A 26202-nucleotide genomic window follows, 5' to 3' on the forward strand; every position below is an offset into this window, starting at 1 on the left:
GATCAGTGGAGCTGGCACTTAATTGCTTTCAGTGTCAGCTATGCCTCCAATGATGCCTATTCCAACATGGGGTCTTCGTGCACAGCAGAAAGCTCCTCCCCATTCATCCTGTTGGCCGTCAGCTGGACAGTTGACTTTCTCCTGCAGTTTTCGCTTCCTGTCCCGACATGGCATCCATCAGCAGCAATGAGTGGAGCCGTGGAGAGGATGGGCGGGCGGTCCGCTATGTGGGTATGGCAGCGAGCGCTCTGACATTACCACTAACAGCAGCAGTGCCGAGCCCCCCAAACAGTGAGATAAGCGGCGTCCCCTGACATTGAAATAAGGAGTGGGATGGGCAGAGCGGGCGGATGGGAGTTTTGCCACTGTCTCAGGCGTTCCTTTGCCACCCCTCTGAAACTGCTGCCCAGGTCCAATTGACCCCCCAGGACCCATGGTGGGGCTGGCCCTGCTGGGAACCCTGGACACGGCTGAATAGTTGAGTGATAAGAGGGAACCAAGAAAAGATGCAGTTTTAGCTCAAAGGCAGAACTGACACAGAAAATGTGGAGTATTCCTGGCAGCAGTTTGAGAGAGAATCACTGGCAGAAAAGGAAATTACTTTTTGTGAACGGGAGGTCCACTGGAACCAGAAGGAGCTAAAGCTGAAAGGCTAGAGGTGAATTAACACCCTCTTGGAGCCTGAGAACCAGGTCATGAAGGAGGTTCCAAGAGAGTGTAAACTTTATTATGCCTATGGTTACCTGGGAGCTTCTAGGATTTTGTAAACATATATATATATATATATATATATATATATATATATATATATATATATATATATATATATATATATATATATATATATATATATATAATTTGATGTCACAGAGTTAATCCAGCTCTGAGCAATCCTCTTTTATTGTTCAATGAAAATTAACAGACTTCCAGATAAAACCCTGTCTAAATGAAAAGTCCTTTCCTCTCTCCTTTGCTTTGAGTGACAGGTTATTTACATATCTAGCTTGGACATGTTTATCATATGTTATGTTATGTTTATCATAATATGAACGAGGATTGCTCAGAGCTGGATTAACTCTGTGTGGCAAGACTGGGCACAGATGATAGGAAATCTTATACTCTACATTGTGACATAAAAAAAAAATAATGTTTGGGTTTACATCCACTTTAAGGAGCAGAGCTGTATTCACCAAACTGGGATGCTCCCCACTGTCCCCAGCAACCTTCTCACATCTTGAAGCCATCTGACATAGGCAAGGCACATGGAACAGGAGCTAGGTAGCTGAATGCTCTCATGTGCACAGGACCTTGCCCCTGGGCTTGTGATGCTTATATAAAATGCCACAGTCAGTCAGCAAGGAGAGAAGAAACAGGCAGCACAAAGCCTCTGCTTAGCAACAAGGAAGCCTCCTGCCTCTGGCTATTGAGAGCAGAGGGACAAATTTCACTTAGTTACACTTTAATTCATACTCATACTATCCCTCTCCCACTTGTCTATCCACACTTTTCTTATCCCTAACTAATTCTCAGTTTTTTTTTTCTAATTTCTCATTCAAATCTTATCATCCACAGTCTATGTTAAAGCGGAGTTCCACCCAAAAGTAGAACTTCTGATTTAACCGCTTGTCCACCGGGCCTATTCTGGCACTTCTCTCCTTCATGTAAAAAAAAAAAAGAAAAAATGTTCCTAGAAAATTAATCAGAACCCCCAAACATATATATATATATATATATATATATATAGTTTTAGCAGACACCCTAGGGAATAAAATGGCAATCATTGCAACTATTTTTCCTCACACGGTATTTGCGCAATTTTTCAAATGGTTTCGTGAATTAAAAAATAACAAAACAGTAAAGTTAGCCCAATTTGTTGTAAAATGTGAAAGATGATGTTACGCTGAGTAAATAGATACCTAACATGTCACGCTTTAAAATTGCGCACACTCATGGAATGGCGTCAAACTTCGGTACTTAAAAATCTCCATAGGCGACGCTGTAATTTTTTTTACAGGTTACTATTTTCGAGTTCCAGAGGTCTAGTGCTAGAATTGTTGCGAACGCTCTAACGCATGCGGCGATACCTCACATGTGGGTTTTGAGCTGCGTTTACATATATGGGCGGGACTTACACGCGTGTTCGCTTCTGAGCGGGAGCTACCTGGGACAGGGGCGTTTAAAAAAAAAAATGATTTTATTTTGTTTAATTTTTTTTATTTTACACTTTTTTTTTTATTTTTTTACATTTTTATTTTTTATTTTTTTATCACTTTTATTCCTATTACAAGGAACGTAAACATCCCTTGTAATGTGATAGGGACAGGACACATGGGGGGTAGAGATGGAAGAGCTGCTCGCCCCAAAGGTACATGGAAGAAAGGAGTTCCCCAGTAGGGCTTTTAGGCAGCGGGGTCAAAAAGTAAGTTAAGTAGTTTCAGTAAAAAATGACATTTATTTGCTGATGAAATCAGATATTTCAGTGAATAATGGTGGAAAATATACAAATATAAAAAAAAGTACAAAAGTAAATATCACAATCCTGGTTGCAGTAGACATGAATGCATATACATCTCAAAGTACTATGAGTGAGTGAGTGAAAAACTTATATAGCGCTACACATGTGAACTGAATCGCCTCTGGGCGCTTGTTTGACCACTTCTCCCTTGAGCTCAGAAGAGGTGGGTTTTGATCTGTCTCCTAAAGGCCAAGTGGTTCTCCTCCAACCGAATGGAGGTTGGCAAAGTGTTCCAAAGTCGAGGGCCTTGGACAGCAAATCTTCTTTCTCCTTTGGACTTGTATCTGGTTTTGGGGATTTGGAGTCAATTTTGGTTGGAGGATCGCAGAGCGCGATTGGGGTTGTAGGCTTTTATTTTGTCGCATAGGTATTGGGGGGCATTTCCCCAAATACATTTATGCGTTAGAGTGCTTTGAAAGTGATTCTGTCTTTCACTGGTAGCCAGTGAAGGCTTCTCAGTGATGGGGAGATTGATTCCCATGTTTTTTTTCCAGTCACCAGATGCGCGGCCGTGTTCTGAACGACCTGCAGGCGCGTGATTTGGTACTTTGGGAGTCCGAGATAGAGAGCATTTGCATAGTCCAGCCTGGAGTTAACAATTGTTCCCACCATGACTGCTATGTCTTCTTTAGGAATAAATGGGATTAGTCTGCGTAATAAGCGTAGCAGATGGTGTGATCCGCTGACTACTGACCCTATTTGTGCATCCATTGTCATGTAGGTGTCAAAGAAGACCCCGAGACTTTTGACTTTGGTGCTAGGGGTGATGATTTTTCCTAGAATGGACGGAGGTGTCCAGGATGTTGCCAGTTGATAACTATGGGTTATTGTACAATGTAGATCCCCAATGTAGGTCCCGACGACCGTTTGTTCGGTCTCTTCAGGGGGACAAGGGTTCTAAAACGTTAATTAGAAAATGTAAAATTAAAAAAAAAAAGAGAACATGTCAACATACATCACATAGAGTATACCATGGTGATATATTTACCGCTAAAACAAGGAATCCGGGATAATGGGAGCCGCTGGACAGTCCAGGAGGGGTTATGGCTGCCCCCACCCCCCCAAATACCAAAGGAGCAAAAGGCCCGTCCAGAAGGGTTTGCAAGGAGCCAAAGCATGGACGCCCTCTCGGCGGTGGAGGAGCAGGCACCTGCAAAGAACACCTACAATGTTGTAGTTGGTTGGGGAGAATTGAATAAATAATTCAACGCAAAGCTGCCAAAATGACAGTTGGAGTCTGGGTATAGAGGTGTGGGGGCTGAAGGCAGGTACTAATTGCCAATAAGTAATGAATGGCAGGGCAAGTTTAAGGGGCCATAAGGGTTAGTAAGTAAGTAAGTAGGGGATATAAATGAATAATTAAAGTAAGGTAATGATAATAGTGAATTGCTGGGTGGTGTGAGTGATTGAAGAAAAAATAGGTGACTGCCAGATAGGTAGTACAGTGATGGAAGTGTGAGAATGTGATGGTAATTCAATTAGAAAAAAAAAGTGAAGAGAAAAATCAGGGAATACCTAGTGTGTCCCACTTAATGTGGAGGTAGTGAAATGGGTGGAAGGGTAATAATAAATAAAATGGTGAAATTGTACGTGGGTGGTGAAGTAGTTACCTGGTGCAATAATTGTTGAGAAGTTCTTTGTTGTGTATAGTAGAAACCTGATTGCAGTTGTGCATGGCAAGTAAGGACAAGGAGCCGAGAGACCATGTGTGCCGTAACATCCAGCCTGGCCTGTGTGGAATCAGATAATGACTCCACACAGACCCATCATTTAATTATAGCCCTGTGGGTGTGGCGATTAGGATGATCGCACGCAGGTGCCTGGGTAATCCCCATTCCTCCAGGGGATGGGCGTCCCAGCCGCCATAGAAACGGCTGACACGTGGCTCCCTCGGCGTCCCAGAGGGCTGTGCAGCCCCAACAATAGTCGTCCTCTTCCGCCACAAATTGCGTGACGTTATGACCCCTGTGCGAAAGCAAACTGTGTCAGGACAGTCCGGAGAGGATTGGAGGGATGCCGCCGCCAGGGTGGAGCTCGCAGGGTACTTTGAGATGTATATGCATTCATGTCTACTGCAACCAGGATTGTGATATTTACTTTTGTACTCTTTTTTTTTTTTTATATCCCCTACTTACTTACTAAACCTTATGGACCCCTAAAGTTGCCCTGCCATTCATTACTTATTGGCAATTAGTACCTGCCTTCAGCCCCCACACCTCTATATCCAGACTCTAACTGTCATTTTGGCAGCTTTGCGTTGAATTATTTATTTAATTCTCCCCAACCAACTACAACATTGTGGGTGTTCTTTGCAGGTGCCTGCTCCTCCACCGCCGAGAGGGCGTCCACGCTTTGGCTCATGGCAAGCCCTTCTGGACGGGCCTTTTGCTCCTTTTGTATGGGGGGGGGGGGGAATGGGGGCAGCCATAACCCCTCCCGGACTGTCCAGCGGCTCCCATTATCCCGTATTCCTTGTTTTAGCGGTAAATATATCACCATGGTATACTCTATGTGATGTATGTTGACATGTTCTCTTTTTATTTCTTCTAATTAACGTTTTAGAACCCTTGTCCCCCTGAAGAGACTGAACAAGCGGTCAAAACGGTCATCGGGGACCTACATTGGGGACCTACATTGGGGACCTACATTGTACAATAACCCATAGTACTTTGAGATGTATATGCATTCATGTCTACTTCAACCAGGATTGTGATATTTACTTTTGTACTCCTTTTTTTTTTTTTTTTTTATATTTGTATATTTTCCACCATTATTCACTGTGATATCCGATTTCATCGGCAAATAAATGTAATTTTTTACTGAAACTACTTAACTTACTTTTTGACCCCGCTGCCTAAAACCCCTACTGGGGAAATCCTTTCTTCCACATCCCTTGTAATAGGAATCACTGTGACAGGTCCTCTTTATGGAGAGATGTGGGGTCAATAAGACCCCACATCTCTCCTCCAGGCTTGAAAGCATGAGATCGTGAAAAAAAATTCACCGATCTCATGACGACAGCCGCGATTGCGGCTTTGTTTACTTCCAGGTACCCGGGCGTGACGTTACAACGTCGCGCCCGGGCCTCCGACAGTCATAGAGATGACTGGTGACCATCTGGTCCCCGGAAATCTCTATCGTCGTAGGCCGGCACCGGCCGATTCGTTCTCCGGGCCCCCGATGGCATGGGAGAGCACGGAGAAGTACCAGATGGCGGCGGGAGGGGGGGGCGTCTCATCCCGCTGCCTATAAGAACGATCAAGCGGCAGAACTGCCACTATGATCATTCTTATCATGCACAGAATCGCCGGCAGAAGGGGGTGTGGGGGTTTCGGTAGGAGTGGAACTTCCTGTCCCACTTCCTACTTCCACCCAGGGACCGCCTAGGTGACTCTGTCCCTAAGCGGCCCCTCCCTCTAGGCCAGGGGTGGGCAATTATTTTTTCGATGGGGCCACATGAGAAACTAAAAATATTTTGGAGGGCCGGGCCAAAAGGCTAAACTCAATACTGCATAAAATCAATTGTATTTCTTTATAAAAAGCAGTAAATATCATTGTTGGAAAACTGGGGGACAGAGGCTGGGGACATGACACAGGAGGGGGACAGAGGCTGGGGACATGGCACAGGAGGGGGACAGAGGCTGGGGACATGGCACAGGAGGGGGGCAGAGGCTGGGGACATGGCACAGGAGGGGGACAGAGGCTGGGGACATGGCACAGGAGGGGGACAGAGGCTGGGGACATGACACAGGAGGGGGACAGAGGCTGGGGACATGACACAGGAGGGGGACAGAGGCTGGGGACATGGCACAGGAGGGGGACAGAGGCTGGGGACATGACACAGGAGGGGGACAGAGGCTGGGGACATGGCACAGGAGGGGGACAGAGGCTGGGGACATGGCACAGGAGGGGGACAGAGGCTGGGGACATGGCACAGGAGGGGGACAGAGGCTGGGGACATGGCACAGGAGGGGGACAGAGGCTGGGGACATGACACAGGAGGGGGACAGAGGCTGGGGACATGGCACAGGAGGGGGACAGAGGCTGGGGACATGACACAGGAGGGGGACAGAGGCTGGGGACATGACAGAGGAGGGGGACAGAGGCTGGGGACATGACACAGGAGGGGGACAGAGGCTGGGGACATGACACAGGAGGGGGACAGAGGCTGGAGACATGACACAGGAGGGGGACAGAGGCTGGGGACATGGCACAGGAGGGGGACAGAGGCTGGGGACATGGCACAGGAGGGGGGCAGAGGCTGGGGACATGGCACAGGAGGGGGGCAGAGGCTGGGGACATGGCACAGGAGGGGGACAGAGGCTGGGGACATGACACAGGAGGGGGACAGAGGCTGGGGACATGGCACAGGAGGGGGACAGAGGCTGGGGACATGACACAGGAGGGGGACAGAGGCTGGGGACATGGCACAGGAGGGGGACAGAGGCTGGGGACATGGCACAGGAGGGGGACAGAGGCTGGGGACATGACACAGGAGGGGGACAGAGGCTGGGGACATGGCACAGGAGGGGGACAGAGGCTGGGGACATGACACAGGAGGGGGACAGAGGCTGGGGACATGACAGAGGAGGGGGACAGAGGCTGGGGACATGACACAGGAGGGGGACAGAGGCTGGGGACATGACACAGGAGGGGGACAGAGGCTGGGGACATGGCACAGGAGGGGGACAGAGGCTGGGGACATGACACAGGAGGGGGACAGAGGCTGGGGACATGACACAGGAGGGGGACAGAGGCTGGGGACATGACACAGGAGGGGGACAGAGGCTGGGGACATGACACAGGAGGGGGACAGAGGCTGGGGACATGACACAGGAGGGGGACAGACGCTGGGGACATGACACAGGAGGGGGACAGACGCTGGGGACATGACACAGGAGGGGGACAGACGCTGGGGACATGACACAGGAGGGGGACAGACGCTGGGGACAGGCAGCCACTGTTTAATCAATAACAATTGATTAAACAGTGGCTGCATGTGATGGCACAGTGGCTGCGTTTGATGGGCACAGTGGCGACAATTGATGGCACAGTGGCTGCGTGTGATGGGCACAGTGGCAACAATTGATGGCACAGTGACTGCGTGTGTTGGCACAGTGGCTGCATGTGATGGCACAGTGGCTGCGTTTGATGGGCACAGTGGCTGCGTTTGATGGGCACAGTGGCTGCGTTTGATGGGCAGAGTGGCTGCGTGTTATTGGCACAGTGGCTGCGTGTGATTGGCACAGTGGCTGCGTTTGATGGGCACAGTGGCTGCATGTGATTGGCACAGTGGCTGCGTGTGATTGGCACAGTGGCTGCATGTGATTGGCACAGTGGCTGCTTGTGATTGGCACAGTGGCTGCATGTGATTGGCACAGTGGCTGTGTTTGGGAACAGTGGCAACAATTGATTGCACAGTGGCTGCGTGTGATTGGCACAGTGGCTGCGTTTGATGGGAACAGTGGCTGCGTGTGATTGGCACAGTGGCTGCGTGTGATTGGCACAGTGGCTACGTGTGATTGGCACAGTGGCTGCGTGTGATTGGCACAGTGGCGACAATTTATGGTGGCGAAGTGGCTGCGTGTGTTGGCACAAGTGGCTGCGTGTGTTGGCACAAGTGGCTGCATGTGTTGGCACAAGTGGCTGCGTGTGATGGGCACAGTGACCCCTCCCGGCCCTGCCTACTGTTATCACCGTGGCGGGGAACATAACAGACAGCGTTCGTTTGAACAGCTGTTTTCCCCGCCGCGCATAGACACTCCCCCTTGGACGGATCTGTCCAATCGCGAGCAAGGGGGAGTCACATAGACACTCCCCCTTGCTCGCGATTGGACAGATCCGTCCAAGGGGGAGTGTCTATGCGCGGGGAACATAACAGACAGCGTTCGTTTGAACAGCTGTTTTCCCCGCTGCGCATAGACACTCCCCCTTGGACGGATCTGTCCAATCGCGAGCAAGGGGGAGTGTCTATGTGACTCCCCCTTGCTCGCGATTGGACAGATCCGTCCAAGGGGAAGTGTCTATGCCATAGACACTCCCCCTTGGACGGATCTGTCCAATCGCGAGCAAGGGGGAGTGTCTATGTGACTCCCCCTTGCTCGCGATTGGACAAATCCGTCCAAGGGGGAGTGTCTATGCGCGGCGGGGAAAACAGCTGTTCAAACGAACGCTGTCTGTTATGTTCCCCGCCGCGGTGATAACAGTAGGCTGCGGCGGCGGGGGTGGGCCGGATTAAAAGGTCCGCCGGGCCGTATACGGCCCGCGGGCCGTAGTTTGCCCAGGTCTGCTCTAGGCGATCTCCTGGGACATGTGACAGGTCCCAGGAGATTGCCTGTCCACTCCTAGAGCGCAGCACATACTAGCTCATTATGAAATAATTACCTTCAAACAAGGCATCGTTAACTTACCTGGTCCACGCCGAGGTAGCTGACATGTTGCCTTGGCGTGTCTTCCGGATATCGCGGCTCCAGCGCTGTGAGAGGCTGGAGCCGCAATGTCGTCACTCCCACACATGCGCATGGGAGATTTCTTTCCGACAAGGTCCGGAGTCTGCCGGGCCTTCAGCCGTGAATCCTCTGTGCGCATGCGCCGCTGCAGCGGCTGATTGCGAGGGCAATATCTGCTAAACCGTAAAGGTTTAGGAGATATTTTTTTACCTACAAGTAAGCCTTATTATAGGCTTACCTGTAGGTAAAAGTACAAAAAAGACTATACAACCACTTTAACACAGTTCTCTTCTGTCATTCTGCATTCTGTCATGATTACCATCAACTTCACTTAAATGGATTGCGTTCAATGCATTGCAGCTGCAGCATATGTATACCCCCATATGGCTGCTTTTGTAGCTTGTGAAGGCGGTAAAACCACGACTCAACCACCTGTTTTAAACACCCGCAACCCCAATCGTAAATGAGGCCTAAGGGCTTGTTTACAGAGGCAGGTGGGGGGCGTTAAATAGAACTGGTTGAATCATGGTTTTATTGTCCCAATCGCTCTCCTGAACAAGGAGATGCTGTCACTCAGAGCTGTACACGTAGCAAAAAATAAATAGCATGTTGCCATTGATGGGTCTATGCCTTAACCACTTCAGCCCTGGAAGATTTTACCCCCTTCCTGACCAGAGCAATTTTTTCAATACGCCACTGCGTCCTTTTTTTTTTGTTGCGCTATAAACAAAAAAGAGCGACAATTTAAAAAAATAAGGAATATTTTTTATTTTTTGCTATAATAAATATCCCCCACAAATATATAAAAAACACATTTTTCCTCAGTTTAGGCCGATATATATTCTTCTACATATTTTTGGAAAAAAAATTGCAATAAGCATATATTGATTGGTTTCTGCAAAAGTTATAGCGTCTACAAAATAGGGGATAGATTTATGGCATTTTTTGTATAATTTTTTTTGTATTGGTAATAGCGGTGAACTGCGATTTTTATCATGACTGTGACATTATTGTGGACACATCGGACACCTTTGACGCTATTTTGGGACCATTGTCATTTATACAGCGATCAGTGCTATAAAAATGCACTGATTACTGTGTAAATGACACTGGCAGGGAAGGGGTTAAACACTAGGGGGCGCTGAAGGGGTTAAGTGTGTCCTATGGCGTGATCTCCGATGACAGGGAGCAGTAGATCACTGTCCTGTCACTAGGCAGAACAGGGAAATGCCTTGTTTACATCTCTCCGTGATGCGATCGCGGGACACCGGCGGACATCGAGTCCGTGGGTCCTGAAGGCATGGTCACGGAGCATGCGGCAGGAGCGCGCGTGCCCTGCTGTCGGCGAGCGCACACCTAAAATGCCGTGTTTTAAAGGGGTCGTACCTGTACGCCCATTTTTTTTTTTTTTTTTTTTTTTTTTTAAAGTGTATTTTGTGCATGTACTCGAGAGAGGAGCCGGACTGCAGGAGTTGGGAGTAGGCAGGCCTCCCCCAGAGGCAATCTGCCACCTTTCTCCATGCCCCGGGTGGCAATGGCGGGTGTGTGAGGGGGTCCTCCCACACAGCCCGCCCTACCTGCTCCGCTTTGAAGCCCAACGGGGCAGAGGGACTCCCTATAAGGGAGTGAGAGGATTAGCCCGCTCAACCAGCCCCATTAGTCCTTCGCCTCTCTTTAGAGACCGCGTGGTCAATGTGCGTGTGTTAACCCAATTTAGAGTGCGTGTGTAGGTGTGGTGGTTTTTGTGGGGGTGGGGTGGGCGTACTAAGCACAGGCTTACCTTGCATAGCACACCCACCGGGAGCCGGGCTGAGACCACCAAACTCAATTCACATGAAGCCGAGACCGGGATCCGAACCTCTAGCTGCAGAGGTGAATGGCTTGTCGCCCATTTGCCCAGCTGAGCCATTGTGCCGACGTATATCGTGCACTGATCGGCATGTGGTTACCCACACTGAAACTGCAAGCACTGGTCACATTAGCAGGACATAGGAGTGGCATTTTCAAGGTTAAACAGGTGCTGAGGAGGCAACATATCGCCCCCTCACCGCATGTCACACACAAACAATGATAGTTGCATATCTACTAAACCCTTTGAGCCCTTTCAGGTCCCCTTCCTCCCTCAGAGCCCCCCAGAGTCCTTTAGTTACATGCACCCCACCAAGCCCACCTCACAGCTCCCCTCCTTTATCACATGGACATAGGTGCCAATCAGTATCAGACTGACATCAGCTGCCTTTTTTCTTTCCAATGATATCAACAACACAGGGACATTTCGTTCTTCCAGTAAAATCACGTGTATCGCTACCCCCGGAGGAGCCGCTGGTTAGATTTGGGATCTACTCTCTGTATTTGGCTCACCCCTTGAAAACTGTCTCGAACCCTCCCTTGGCACACCAGATAGCCTGTAATGTATTGTGACCTCCACTTGGGTGAGGCCACAATAGCATACATAAATATGTAATGGTAATACAATACTATCGTTACCTTTTCTTCCTGTTGGCGGGTCCCCAGGAGTAAACACGCATCACCCATGTTAATAAACTGATCGCTCGTCAGCGTCAGTCTATTCCGCAGGTACAACCTGTGAAGGATGTCAGTGTAAATCTCCCTGCTTGGTTAAATTGTGGGTTAGATGGATTCATGTGTCACAAGCTATTGACATGTTAATGACCCTTCCTCAGCCAGCTCCCTAGTTCAAATGGTAATTGATTTATTGTGTGTGGGAAGGAGACCGGCCTTACTGTTTACAATGATTAGATGAGGGGCTCATGTTAATTATTCTGATTGCTTCATTGTGGTCAGGCTGTTACACCTAGTATTTAACTCCAGTGATGTCTTTATCTAAAGAAACGTGTCTGCAGGGTCGGCTCCGACTTGTCTCCTATAATCTGTATGGGAAACCCCACTGTGTGAGGGGGGGCGTTCCTAACAGGCTGTAACCACATATAAGCTGAGTTTTTGTGTCAATAAAGTGTCTTGTTCTAGCAGTAAGCTTGTCTCATGTGTGGCTTTCTGGGCGATTCCAGGGATATCCCTCCTCGTGGAATATTGGGGTGATTGTCGTTATGGGAAGAAGGGAACGTTGACGGGGATATCATACCGATACCGTCACAATTGGTTGGTAGCAGCGGGATCTTCCCTTCTATTCCCCTTCACACCCGGATTCCAAGCAGACACTGGAAGAACTACTGGAAGTTCGTGGAAGGATCGCTAGCAACAAAACCAAGCGGGTCATCATAGCAGAATTAATGGAGCTAGACCAGGAGAACGGGATTGCAGCAACGCCAGCAGTACAAGAGATGGAGACACCAGTGATTCAGGAGGAGTCACCAACCAACAAGCTAATGAGAGAGAAGCTAGCGTGGTTCGGCCCGAACCCAACGCCGGATGTGGTTCTGAAAGTGATGGACCTGTTAGCGGAGGAGGCTAAACAAATAAGGGACGCAGAGCTACAGTTAAAACTGGCAGCAGTCCAACAAGCAGCCGCACATCCTCCAAACAGTGAGTACAGCACAGCAGACGCAAGGAAGATTCCGTTTAGCGCTTTTAAAGCTTTTGATGAAAAGGACTGTGAGATTGATAACTACCTGGCGGATTTTGAGCGACAATGTAACCTGCACCGAATAGCTAGAAGAGAGTGGGTTGCAATATTGTCAGGCAAACTGTCAGGCAAAGCTTCTGATGCTTTCCGGACCGTGCCAGATCAGGATATCCATAGCTACGCCCGGGTTAAAGAAGCGCTCCTGGCTCGTTATGCAGTAACCCCAGAGTCCCACCGACAGAAGTTCAGGGACTCACGCAAAACCACGAAAGACTCTTACGCAAAATGGGCATGCCAGTTGTCCCTGTCGGCCTCTAACTGGGTTAACAGCAGCCAGGCCACCACCGCAGAGGACATTTTGCAACTAATGCTCCTGGAGCAATTTTACAATCACATCCAGACGGATGTCAAAGATTGGGTGAGAGATCGCAGGCCCATGACTCTACCAGAGGCCGCGAAGTTGGCGGATGAATATGCGGATACTCGCAAGACAAACCAGGTCACACCACGGGTACAACCTCCACAACCAACGGCGCCCTCACACCCACCAGCCGCTAGATACCAACCGCCTAACAGACCGATGACATCTAGCCCTCGCTACCCACGCCAGGAGGACAACGAACAACGCTGCTTCCGGTGCAAACAGTTGGGTCACTTCAAGCAGAATTGCCCCATGAACGACAACACCAGGTCAAATTTGGTCTCAACCGGGGTACCGCCCACCAGCAGCAGCCCATTGTGTAGACTCGGCTTGGGATCCCCAGGAGCTGGGTCAGGAAGAACCATTGGGCACCCCTTACGAAGCCCTCATGGTACAATCTGTTATTACGGACAACAGGGAACACCATTGTCAGCTGGTCATGGGCGACCGCCATGAGCCGGAGGGGCCTTGGAGGGAGCTGGGCAGAAAGAGGCACCGCCAGATACCCTCCAAGAAGAAGAGGTCCTGGAAGTCATATAACCAGCGGACCTGGGAGGAGAAGAAGCGTCTGGAGGAGATGGAATCGCAGCGGGCGACCCAGATGCGGGCCGAGATGTTCGCCAAGGGCCCACCGGTGGCCCCTTACACCACCACCCAGTTCCTGATGATGAAGGACCACGTGGAGAGCCTGCAGGACATGAGCAAGCAGGATCTGATCCGTGAGTACATAGAGCTGGAGGAGTGCATAAGCCGCATGGAGGAGGAGAACAACCACCTGAGGTCACAGCGGGCTGACCCCCCCAGGCTCCATGAACTGGAGATGGAGCTGGAGAAGCTCAAAGAGGAGAACCGGCGGCTGCGGAGGGAGCAGGGGGTGGCTGACCTTATGGGGCTCTGAGTCCCCTCTCCCCCCCCCCCCGGACTCTGAGCACCAGTGCTACAGCATTTCAACAAATATAACTTTTTCTTTTTATGAATCTCCTGTGATTGTCACTTCAGAGCCATAACCTGCCCCCTCCCATAGCGGGACACCTAGACGGCGGCGCACAGACCCATTCGCTGTCTTCACACTGACTTCTGGTGACTTTGCAGATCGCACAAAGACTTGGGGACTGACCGGCGTGTGATCTGACGACCCGGTGGCATACCTGAGTCGGAAGCAGTTACCAATGGAGGTCAGTCACGCCAAACGGAGTTAACCTCGGACTAAAAGCTCTGAACCCGTCAACCCTACTGGACCAGGGAAGGTCCAACCGGGTTTGCCGGAGCAGGGAGAAAAAGGGGGGCCATTGTGAAGGATGTCAGTGTAAATCTCCCTGCTTGGTTAAATTGTGGGTTAGATGGATTCATGTGTCACAAGCTATTGACATGTTAATGACCCTTCCTCAGCCAGCTCCCTAGTTCAAATGGTAATTGATTTATTGTGTGTGGGAAGGAGACCGGCCTTACTGTTTACAATGATTAGATGAGGGGCTCATGTTAATTATTCTGATTGCTTCATTGTGGTCAGGCTGTTACACCTAGTATTTAACTCCAGTGATGTCTTTATCTAAAGAAACGTGTCTGCAGGGTCGGCTCCGACTTGTCTCCTATAATCTGTATGGGAAACCCCACTGTGTGAGGGGGGGCGTTCCTAACAGGCTGTAACCACATATAAGCTGAGTTTTTGTGTCAATAAAGTGTCTTGTTCTAGCAGTAAGCTTGTCTCATGTGTGGCTTTCTGGGCGATTCCAGGGATATCCCTCCTCGTGGAATATTGGGGTGATTGTCGTTATGGGAAGAAGGGAACGTTGACGGGGATATCATACCGATACCGTCACACAACCCCTAAGTCACTAGGCCTCTCTGATTCAGTCAGAGATTCAACATGTGGCTCCAACTCATGGAGTGCCCACCAGGTTATAAGCTGAAGTGAGATCTAAGGTTTTGAGCATGTGCCCTCTCACCCAACAGGCCCGATCCGCCTGAATTCTCCTCAAAGGCGCGCTGGACAATCACTGCCGTGTGGCAAAGAGACCTCCAGTAACAGGCTCTTCACTGCTTCAATTGTCGGCTGGGCGGCTTCTCCGGTCTCCTGGAACACGAACTGGGCACTCTGGGTCTTGCTTGCCTCCGGATGGCTGGTCTTCCGGTGGATCCAGGCCCAGGCTTCAGGCCTAAACTTGGCTGTGGAGCTTTACACAGCTCCGCAGAGGAGAGGATTCAGGTCCCAAGAGAGAGAAATCGGCTCCTCCCTGTCCTTAAGTAAGCTCCCCCATAAGTCTGTGCGGAGGTGTCACATGTTCCAATAAGGCAGGGCATTGTGGGAAGTGTAGTCTGTTTCTACTAAGTGTCAATGGAGTCCATATTTCCCAGTACTTCTGGTCCCACAATGCATAACTTTAAAGGCATATCAACATATATACAGATGTAACTGGAGCTCCAATGTGGATTCAGGCTATTAATAGTCTCTGATAGGATGACCCCGCTACACACAGATGCAGAGACATTAGTTCCTTTGAGTGCCAGCATTGACACAGGAACATTTTTCCTTCTAATGACACAACAGACACATTTTTTTGTTCTTTTAGTGACACAACAGACACAGCAATAGCTTTCCTCCAGTGACATCACCTAGGCCAAGACTCTTGTCCTTTCAGTGGCACCATGGTTGCAGGAAATTTTTTTCTTCCAGTGACACCACCAAATCAGGGACATTTTTTATTTGCCACTGTTAACCCCATATTTGTGCACCGATTTTAAACCCTTCAGTTAAACCCTTCAGTAACACAACTCTTGGTAATAATTCAGTGCATGTCATAAACATTATGCCTCTATTAGACCCACCCCCAAAACTAAAGAGGGGGCAGGGCACAGTTTGCGATCTTCACCATGGGCACTGGATGACCTTGTCCTGGCACTGTCCTGGTTATTGGTATATTAAAAACTTTATTAAATTAATATTTTTTATTAAATGCCCCATAGAGATAGTGAGTTAAAAAGGAGGCCAGACATTGGTGGGAGCAGAAGCTTACTGCACAGACTTTTGTTTATTAAACCTTATTCCCTTCATAAAGTAAATTCTCTCTATTATTCTCTCTGCAAAAGGAAACATTGTTCTATCCCAGTAAGGCTCCTTAATGTGGCCTTCATGTCTCCCAAAAAAACTCAAAGCCTGCACATGATAAAAGGTGATATTGCTTTGGACAAATAGGACACTTACCAATTTACTGCTGCTTTAGAAGCCAGCAGAACACTCAACAAATGCAACAAAGCTATATCCAATAATGCCTTGCTCACTGAGCATAAACTTTTTCCTATATTGGCCAAGCATCCTACTAAACCTAGCTTAGCATGCAGACCAAATGGAGTTTACTGAGTTTTTCCAAAAACGAATGCCTCAACCAAAGCCAAGACAGTAGCAGTATTAAAATGGCCAGTAAATAAAATGGTAAAGAACTTCATACTTCAGCACTCTGACATTATCAGAGAACCAATCTATGAATCCCCTGCCTAAATACAATACACTTTAATGCATGCGCGCTAACTCAGTGCAATGCTTAGAGAGACTTAGAGACTTTTTTTGCTGCAGCATACAGCCATATGAAAACGTAAATACACCCCATGCAAACAAGATTTTCATTCAACAAGATAAAGGTGATATACTTTAAAAAATAAATCAATACACAAAAAATGTACATGGTGTATGTGATTTATTCATTCTCAAAATCAAAATGATTGAAAATTCAGATTTATCTCATAAAAAAATTAAGAACACCACTACATTTACCACCACTTCAAATGTATGAAATTAAAATCAAATGTTCCAGATTCAGTGCAAATTATTACAACCCCCTATTTAAAGTGATATTAAAGTCTTGTTTTTTTAAATCTAAATTTAACAAACATGTTATACTTACCTTTTCTGTACAGTGGTTTTGCACAGAGCAGCTCAGATCCTCCTCTTCTATGGTCCCTTGCAGGCATTCTTGGCCCCTACCGCCTGTCGAGTACCCCCACAGCAAGCAGCTTGCTATGGTGTCACCTGAGCCGAGCCACTGATAAAAAAAATGTCTGCCTTTAGAATCACTTTAATCCTCAGATATCTAGAACCTGTTTTATTTAAACCTCAGATACCTGGGGTCTGGTGTTCTTTTTGCTATTAATACTGTATGTGTGGTGTTTTCATGCCAAAATCAAAAAAGCTCTCTAGGGCTCTCAGACAGAAGGTTGTGGATGCCTAGGATTCTGGAAAGGTATTTAAAAACTGGGAATTGACAAATTATTTTAAAGAAGTAATTTCACTGGAAAAAAATCAACTAGTGGCATGATTTTCAAAAATCTACTAATTTGTCTAGCACTGGCACGCCCAGCAAATTCACCTCATGAGTTAACTGCTTATTGCTAACAATTCTCTACAAACTCCAAAATGTCATCATGCGATCTGCAGGTAACTCTTGCAACATTTTGTGTCAAAGACAATGCAGCTTCAATTAGAATTTTATTTTTTACAAATTTAACTTGCATTAGAGGTATACTAGGCAGTAACGTAACCAGAGTTATGGGCGCCCGGGGCAGAACCCCCCCTATATAAACATCCACTCTGGTTATAAGGATAATTAAACCCATGTAAAGGGCATTACATTTTTAATGTTGATAAAGAGCATTACATTTTTAATGGTGGTAAAGAGCAATACATTTTTTATGAAAAAACACTTTTATGAAAAAACAATAGAAACATGTATTATAATGGCAACATTATACATTATAAAGGCATTGTATTTCTAGTACTTTAATACAGCCTCATATCAGTTACAGGGAACTACAAGTCCCAGTTGGACTGGCCGCTTGTAGTTCACAATTAATATAATGCCATTATAGAACATAGAATTTCTATGTTCTATAATGGCATTGTATTAATTGTGAACTACAACTGGGACTGGGCCCCTACCTTCACTAACTAAGTTAAACTAACCCACATGAGACCGAGACCCATCACGGTCACCTGGCCGTCCCCAACACCTGATACTGTCTGACAGCACAGCATACATATAATATCACTGACCTGACCAGGCAGTGCCACACCTGTGACTGTCACCACCGGGCGTGCCGGCTATACCCAGGAGTCAGGACACAACACAGAGCAGACAGACCCCATTCTGAAACCGCGACTTACTGTGGGAGGAGCCTGCTGCCTGCGTGAGGGGAGCGACACTACAAGCGGCCCGGCGGCCACACATACGCACGGGCTGTCACGGAGCAGAGAGAGTCCGGACCACAGCAATAGAGACCCGCCTCATCCCGGTATAATAACCGTAAGGGTGCCCCCCCTCAGCTCAGTGCCCGGGGCAGACACACTGGCGGCCCCACCGGTTGTTACGCTACTGATACCAGGAAAAGCCTTTGCTGTTCATAAGAAGCATTAACGCAAGACTATAGTTTGTCATTGAACATTTAGGAAAAGACCAGGCCTTCTGGAACAATGTGCTATGAATGAATAGATGTATAGTTGTTTGGACACAGTAACAGTAGACATGTTTGGCATAAACTGAAGGCAACATTTCAGAAGAACCTCATAACAACTGTCAAGCAAAATGGTGAAAATGTTATTGTATTTTACTTCTGGGCCAGCTATGTATTCTGCATAAAATTAATTAACATCTGTCCTGCACCCCTGCCTGTGACAGTGGGACTTAAAAGAGCTGCTGGGAAGTAGAGACTGTGCTGCCCTGTAGGGATTTGGGAGCACTTTGCCACCCATATGGGATTACAAAACTCTTGAGACTAAAGGCCCCAACATCAGCAGACTCTAGCACTACTAGCCAGTAGCATAGTGAGGGATTTTATACCTTTTAGTTAGAGCATTTTGCAATTGAACTTTCCCTTTAACAGTTGGATATCTTAACTGCTATTTTGTCTTTGTATATTTTGTGTACACATTAGGATTAGTGTGTTGTATTATGTACTATTGGTTCATAATATCTGTTTATGTTTATCTGGTATTACTTCTTTCTGGTTAGCCCTTTTTCCCTCTATGGCTGTTGCATTCTAATTGTAAGCCACAAGGTATGTCAAAGATTTCTGGGCAGGGCAGAATAACCCAAACAACTCAGCGGTTTCGTCGGGGGTGAATCCTGCATTTGCCTGTTCAAATATTTTAAGAACATTTTCATGGTATAAACTTTTTCACATGACTATAGGTTTGTTTGGAACCTTTGATATGCAGTTCTAGGTAGGGGATATGTGATATGTTCTTTATATTGCTATTGTTGAGGGGTTTAATACGTTGTACATCATGGCACAGCAGAGGTAGCCATTTTTTAAGGTAGTCAATTGTTTGGCCTATTAGAGCTTTAGAGCCAAAAACATCATAGAAACAAAATGCAATAATAATGCAAATGCATCTCAAACTTTGGCCTGCAATTGATGTATTATTGCAGCATTAACCATAATCTCCAGTCTAGAAAATACTTTTTTTACGGTATGTATTAAAAGACATCAGGCTAGCTACAAATACAGAACCATTGCTGGAGGTTATTTCAAAATACTTAAAATAGCTTACTTACATATAGTGCAAGCATTTAATACTTATTGTTCATCTAGGTATAAACTTATTCTGTCTAGAGAAAAAGCCAACATGGATAAACAGATTATGAACTTTGATAGCTAGTGTGTCTGTTTCATTTATTAAACAATTGTAATGTTTTGTTTGGAAGAATTGCGGGTTTGTGAGAAAGAGGAATACTGTTTTCTAATTAAAGTTCAATATAGTTAATAAATGTTGAGTCCACAATAAACATTGAAATTGGTATAGACAATGCTACTGACCTGTTGATATTTCTTTGATGTGTACCATGAGAGTTAGTCCTCCCAAAACCAAATTCCTAAAAAAAAGTGTTTACTTATGTCTATCTATTGTTGAAATCTCTTCACTTGAGTTCTCAGCTCTGCTGGTGCCCACACCAATTCCAAGTTTTTGATATTGAAGGGTATTTTTATTCAACTCGCTATTAGGGCCAAAACAAAAATTAGTAATTGAAACACAATGAAAAATATTAAAGAATATCCACATCCAATTATTTTTACTAGTTCTGTCTAGGTCGTTGTGTTAATTTTCACCCAGCACAAACAACAAAACACACCACAGAAAACAGGCCTGCTTCAGTTGAGTTTTGGCACAAATCCCGGACGAGCCCCCAAATGTTTTACTTTCATCTTTTTTGCGGTAGAAGACAAGGAAACATATACCTCTGTAGTGTATCAATGCTTTACCAACAGAAAGAAATCGCACATACAACTGCACAAAACACAATTCATAGTTACAAAATATGCCTACAACATGCACAAGCCAATTATTCTTTCTTGCAAAATAAACGTGTACAATATATGCAATTAGTAAACTAAACAATTATTCAACTTAGAGCTTGAATAAAGATGTCCTTCATGGTTCTTTTCTCAGAGTACAATTATGTTTCCACCAAGTTTTCCAGCACGTCCTCATCCTTTGTGTTCCAAACCAACTCTGTTCTTTTTCTCTCCACATGCTTAATTCAAAAAGTCTATGCCTACCTCCTAAACTAGTCAGACTGGTTCATTTGCATGTCAATAGGGGAGGCTTAGCTTGTAAAAAACAGCACATGGCCTTAAAAATCTAACTATGCAATCTAACTGACAAATATGCTATAAAATCAGCTAAATATCCATAGCAACACAAACGTGAAACTGTTTCACCACTTCAATACCGCACACCATCACATGACGACCACAAAGGGGATCTCTTATCCTGGGTGGACGTCATATGACGTCTTGTCATTTGTGCAGTGATATCTGAATGATGCCTGCACCTAGAGGCATCATTCAGATATTTTTTTTTTTCTTTTTTTTTTTTCTTTTTTAAAGTGTATTTTTTTGTGCGTGTACTCGAGAGAGGAGCCGGACTGCAGGAGTTGGGAGTAGGCAGGCCTCCCCCAGAGGCAATCTGCCACCTTTCTCCATGCCCCGGGTGGCAATGGCGGGTGTGTGGGGGTCCTCCCACACAGCCCGCCCTACCTGCTCCGCTTTGAAGCCCAACAGGGCAGAGGGACTCCCTATAAGGGAGTGAGAGGATTAGCCCGCTCAACCAGCCCCATTAGTCCTTCGCCTCTCTTTTTAGAGACCGCGTGGTCAATGTGAGTGTGTTAACCCAATTTAGAGTGCGTGTGTAGGTGTGGTGGTTTTTGTGGGAGGGGGGTGGGCGTACTAAGCACAGGCTTACCTTGCATAGCACACCCTCCGGGAGCCGGGCTGAGACCACCAAACTCAATTCACATGAAGCCGAGACTGGGATCCGAACCTCTAGCTGCAGAGGTGAATGGCTTGTCAGCGCAGTGCAAATCGCGTTGAGCCACCACAGCTCCTACGCATCATTCAGATATAATGTTGTTCCGGCGGCGATCCTGCGCACCATAAGAACGATCATAGCGGCGCCGCTTGATCGTTCTTATAGGCGGTGGGAGGGGACATCCCCCCTCCCGCCGCCATCCGGTGCTTCTCCAGGCTCTCCTGTGCCATCGGGGGCCCGGAGAGATGATTGCCGTGCACCGGATGGGAAGCATAGAGATGACTGGTGACCAGATGGTCACCAGTCATCTCTATGACCGTCGGAGGCCCAGGCGCGATGTGATGACGTCACGCCTGGGTACCCGTAAGTAAACAAACCGCAATTGCGGCTAGTAAGAATGAGATCTGTGAATTTTTTTCACAATCTCATTCTTTCCAGCCTGGAGGAGAGATGTGGGGTCTTATTGACCCTGCATCTCTCCTTAAAGAGGACCTGTCACACACTATTCCTATTACAAGGGATGTTTACATAGGAATAAAAGCGATCGATTTTTTATTTTTATTTTTTTTTAAGTGTAAAAAAAATAAAAAAAAATTAAAAAAAAAAAAACACCCCTGCCCCGGTAGCTTGCGCTCAGAAGCGAGCGCACTCGTAAGTCCTGGCCACGTATGTAAACGTCGTTCAAACCACACATGTGAGGTGTCGCCGCGTGCGTTAGAGCGTGTGCAACAATTATAGTACTAGACCTCCTCTGTAACTCTAAACTGGTAACCTGTAAAAATTTTCAAAGCGTCGCCTATGGAGATTTTTAAGTAACGAAGTTTGGCGCCATTCAATGAGTGTGCGCAATTTTAAAGCATGACATGTTAGGTATCTATTTACTCGGCGTAACATCATATTTCATATTTTACAAAAAATTGGGTTAAATTTACTGTTTTGTTATTTTTTAATTCATGAAACCATTTTTTTTCCAAAAAAAAGTCATTTGAAAAATTATTGCACAAATACCGTGCAAGGTAAAAAGTTGCAATGACCGCCATTTTATTCCCTAGGGTGTCTGCTAAAAAAACATATATAATGATTTGTACATGTAGGAGAGAAGTGCCAGAATAGGCCCGGTATGGATATGGGTATTAAAGCCCTGTATTGAAGTGGTTAAACTACTGTCAGGTTTTTCAATATATATGGATTCTATTTATAAAGACTTCTGTTCATAGAGATCTGTAAAGATAACCCTCTTTATAATTCACTGGCCACAATAACATGTACCTATGTAACATTGCATAGGAATTCTCTATGGATAAAAACTGAAATAATAATAGAAGGTACCAGGTTTTTGTTAATTACAACTACAATCTTTTATGCCTTGACCTTCAATTTAAATGTCCTCAGCCATGCAATATGTGTACAACATAAATTATTTAAGGGAAACATAATTTTTGGGAAAATAAGGGAAAATGTATATGAAATACTTACCGTAATTTTCCTTTCCTGATGTACTGCATGGCAGCCTACGTGTGGGTTAATCCCGCCTCTCATACCTCATAGGACCCTACTCCCATAAAGCTTTGCTTCTCACTATAGACTGTGTTCCGTAATATAGCCTACTCCAGCAAAGGGAGGGAACTCCTGCTGCCATGGAGTCCATCAGGAAAGGAAAATTACGGTAAGTATTTCATATAAATTTTCCCTTTTCCTGACAGACTCCATGGCAGCCTGCGTGTGGGAAATGACTAGCCATACACACCTGGGTGGGCAATTGCTGGTTAAAGAAAAGGTTTAATTGACATTGTCAACAGATAAAACATGTAAACCAAAATTGACCGACGATAAGGAAGCCGGTTCTACGCAATAGTGCGTCATAAATGTGTTTTAACCATGACCAAGAGGCTGCCTTACAGATCACTTCTGGAGAAACATGCCAGGCAGCCGCCCATGACGTGGCAACGCTTCGAGTAGAATGGGCGGTTACCGCTTCCGGAGGAGCCAAACCTCTCGCCTTATAAGCCCCTTGGATGGCTTGGACAATCCACGCTGCAATGGTTCTAGATGAATCACGCATTCATTTGTTTTTCCCATGAAAGAAAACAAATAGGTGATCAGATTGGCGAAAAGATGCTGTAGCTTCCAGATATTGCTTTAAAACTTCTCCGACATCCAAAGGATGAGCATTAGAGTTCTCAGAAGACCGAAAAGTGGGGAGGACAATTTCTTGGTTCTCATGAAAAACCCATGATACCTTTGGTTTAGAACCTAGCATAGGGATCAATACGACACGATCCGGGAAGAATGTAAGGAAAGGTTCTTTGGATCCTAACGAACCGATTTCGGAAACCCTCTTAGCTGATGTTATGGCTACTAGAAAGACCACTTTGAGAGAAAGATCCTTAATCGAAAGTTGGTCTGTGTGTCGAAAATCTGAGAAAAAATCCAAGACTAGAGGGAGATCCCACTTGGAGAACCTCGATTTCCTTTGAGGTCTCAGCCTCATAGCTCCTTTAAAGAATTGCCTGACAAGGGTGTGTCTAGCCCAGGATATACCTGTGAAAGCAGAGATAGCTGAAACTTGAACTCTCAAGGAGCTAACCGATAAAGGTAGGTCAAGACCCGTCTGAAGAAAGCCTAGAACATCTTGAATTCTGGGATCACTAGGAGAACCATCCACGGAAGAGGTGTAGTCTGAGAATTTTGACCAAATTCTTTGGTAGACCTTATTGGTGCTTGATCTTCAAGCATTCAATAAAGTAGAGCTGGCACCGCTTGGGCACCCTAACGCTTCCAGGCCATCAGATGCAGATGGGTTGGACACAGATGAGGGGTCGATCCTTGCAACAGGAGATCTGGTCTGGATGGAAGCAGAACTGGGTCCCGGAAGGTCAGTTGGAACAGCAACGGAAACCACGGTCTGTTGGGCCAGTATGGAATTATCGCCACTACCTCGGCCTCCTCCCACCTGAGTCTCGATAGGAACCGGAGGATGATCGGGACTGGAGGAAAGGCATAAGCTCTGCGGAACCTCCACTGATCCGTTAGGGCGTCCACCCCGAAGGCCTGGGGACAGCGGTATCTCCTGTAATACTTCTCCAGCTTAAAGTTACTCGGAGATGCAAACAGATCTACTTCCGATGCAAAACCCAGGGACTGGATCCAATTGAAAACTTCATTGTGGAGAGACCACTCGTTGTTGTCGAGAGATGTTCTCGAGAGGAAATCCGCCTGTAGATTCTGAGCTCCGGGAAGGTATACAGCTGTCAGATCTGTCAAATGTGTCTGTGCCCAAGACATGATTGGATTTACCTCCCTCAGTAGAGACAGACTGCGAGTGCCTCCCTGTCTCTTGATGTACGATACTGATGATGTATTGTCCATCCTTAGGAGGACTGAGGACCCCTTTATTAGGTGAAGAAAGGCTTGTAGGGAACAAAATGCTGCACGGAGTTCCAGGACACTGGATATTACCTTCTGGGATGGAAAGTCCCACTTCCCTTGGGCTACCTCCTTCAGGCAGAGAGCCCCCCAACCTGTGTTGCTGGCGTCCGATGTGATCGTGATCCAAGAGACAGGAGCTAGCGAATGGCAGTTGAGAAGGTTTTTTCGTAGTAGCCACCAGGGAAGACTTTCCCGCATATGCAAGGTTATCCGAATCACTTGATCCCGAGATCTCGGATCCCACTGCTGGAGAAAGCCCTTCTGGAAGGGCCGCATCTTCCACTGTGCCCATCTCACCATAGGAACCGTGGAGACCATGGTGCCTATTATGTTGAGGCATTGCGAGGCTTTGAGGAAAGGAGACTCCAGAGTGCGGCGGATTCTGTCCAGAACTACTGGGATTTTTTCCAGGGGCAATGAGATGGTACTCTGAGCTGTGTTGAACTGGGCACCGAGAAAGACTAGAGATTGTGTAGACTCTAGGTGACTCTTCTCTCTGTTTAGTAACCCAACAAACTCGGTCAGAGTGGTGATGACCAGGGCCCGATGTGTCAACAGTTGCTCCTTGCTTTGTGAAAGTAATAGCAGGTTGTCCAAGTAATGATGTAGACGAATTCCTCTGGTTCTGATTAAGGCTACAACAGCCAGTAAGAGCTTCGAAAATACCCGAGGCGATGTTGTGAGCCCGAACGGGAGACAAGTAAACTGGAGGTGAATACTGCCTACTGCAAACCGAAGGTATTTTTTAAACTCTACCGCTATTGGGACATGAAAGTAGGCATCTTTCAGGTCTATGGCCACAAGCCAGTCGCCTGGTTGAACCGTCTGATGAATCGTGAGCAGAGACTCCATCTTGAATTTTTCCTTTTTGATAAAGGTATTTAGATGTGTCAGGTCTATCACTGGTCTCCAAGAGCCGGTCTTTTTTTGAACCAGGAACAGGGGCGAATACATCCCTTGAAACTTTTTGGCCGTTGGAACTTGTATAGCAGCGCCCTGGGCCACGAGGGAGTTTGTATAGAGGAGAAAAGACAAATCCTTCTATCATAAACAGGGCATGGCTGTGGGAACGAACTGAAGAATGGGTGGATCGACAAACGTCCAAGAATGACTTGTAGATACTGTTTTGACAGTCCAGAAATCTTTTATCGAGGCTGCCCAGACGTGCCGGAATTGAAGAAGACGAGCTCCGACTCGTTCCGTCTGGGCCGACCCTATATCAAAAAGACTTAGGAGCCTCACGTCCGCCAGAAGAAGCCCCTTTTGCGGATTTCTGACCAGAGGGCTGGTTTCTTTTCCAGTTCTTCCTAAACTCACAACCAGGCTTGTACCGACGGGCATCCCTTGCCCGATCTTGATCTTGTCTAGGAAAAAATTTCCTCTGCCCATAAGGGCGACGATCCTGGGGAAGGAACCCCGACTTACCCCCTGTGGCACGGGTGATGGCGCTGTCCAGTTTATTCCCAAAAAGGGAAGACCTTAGAAAGGGAATTTTGCACCATGCCTGTTTAGAGGCAGGATCAGCCACCCAAGGGCGTAGCCACA

Source organism: Rana temporaria, chromosome 2 (assembly GCF_905171775.1).
Source record: "Rana temporaria chromosome 2, aRanTem1.1, whole genome shotgun sequence".
Lineage (NCBI taxonomy): Eukaryota > Metazoa > Chordata > Amphibia > Anura > Ranidae > Rana > Rana temporaria.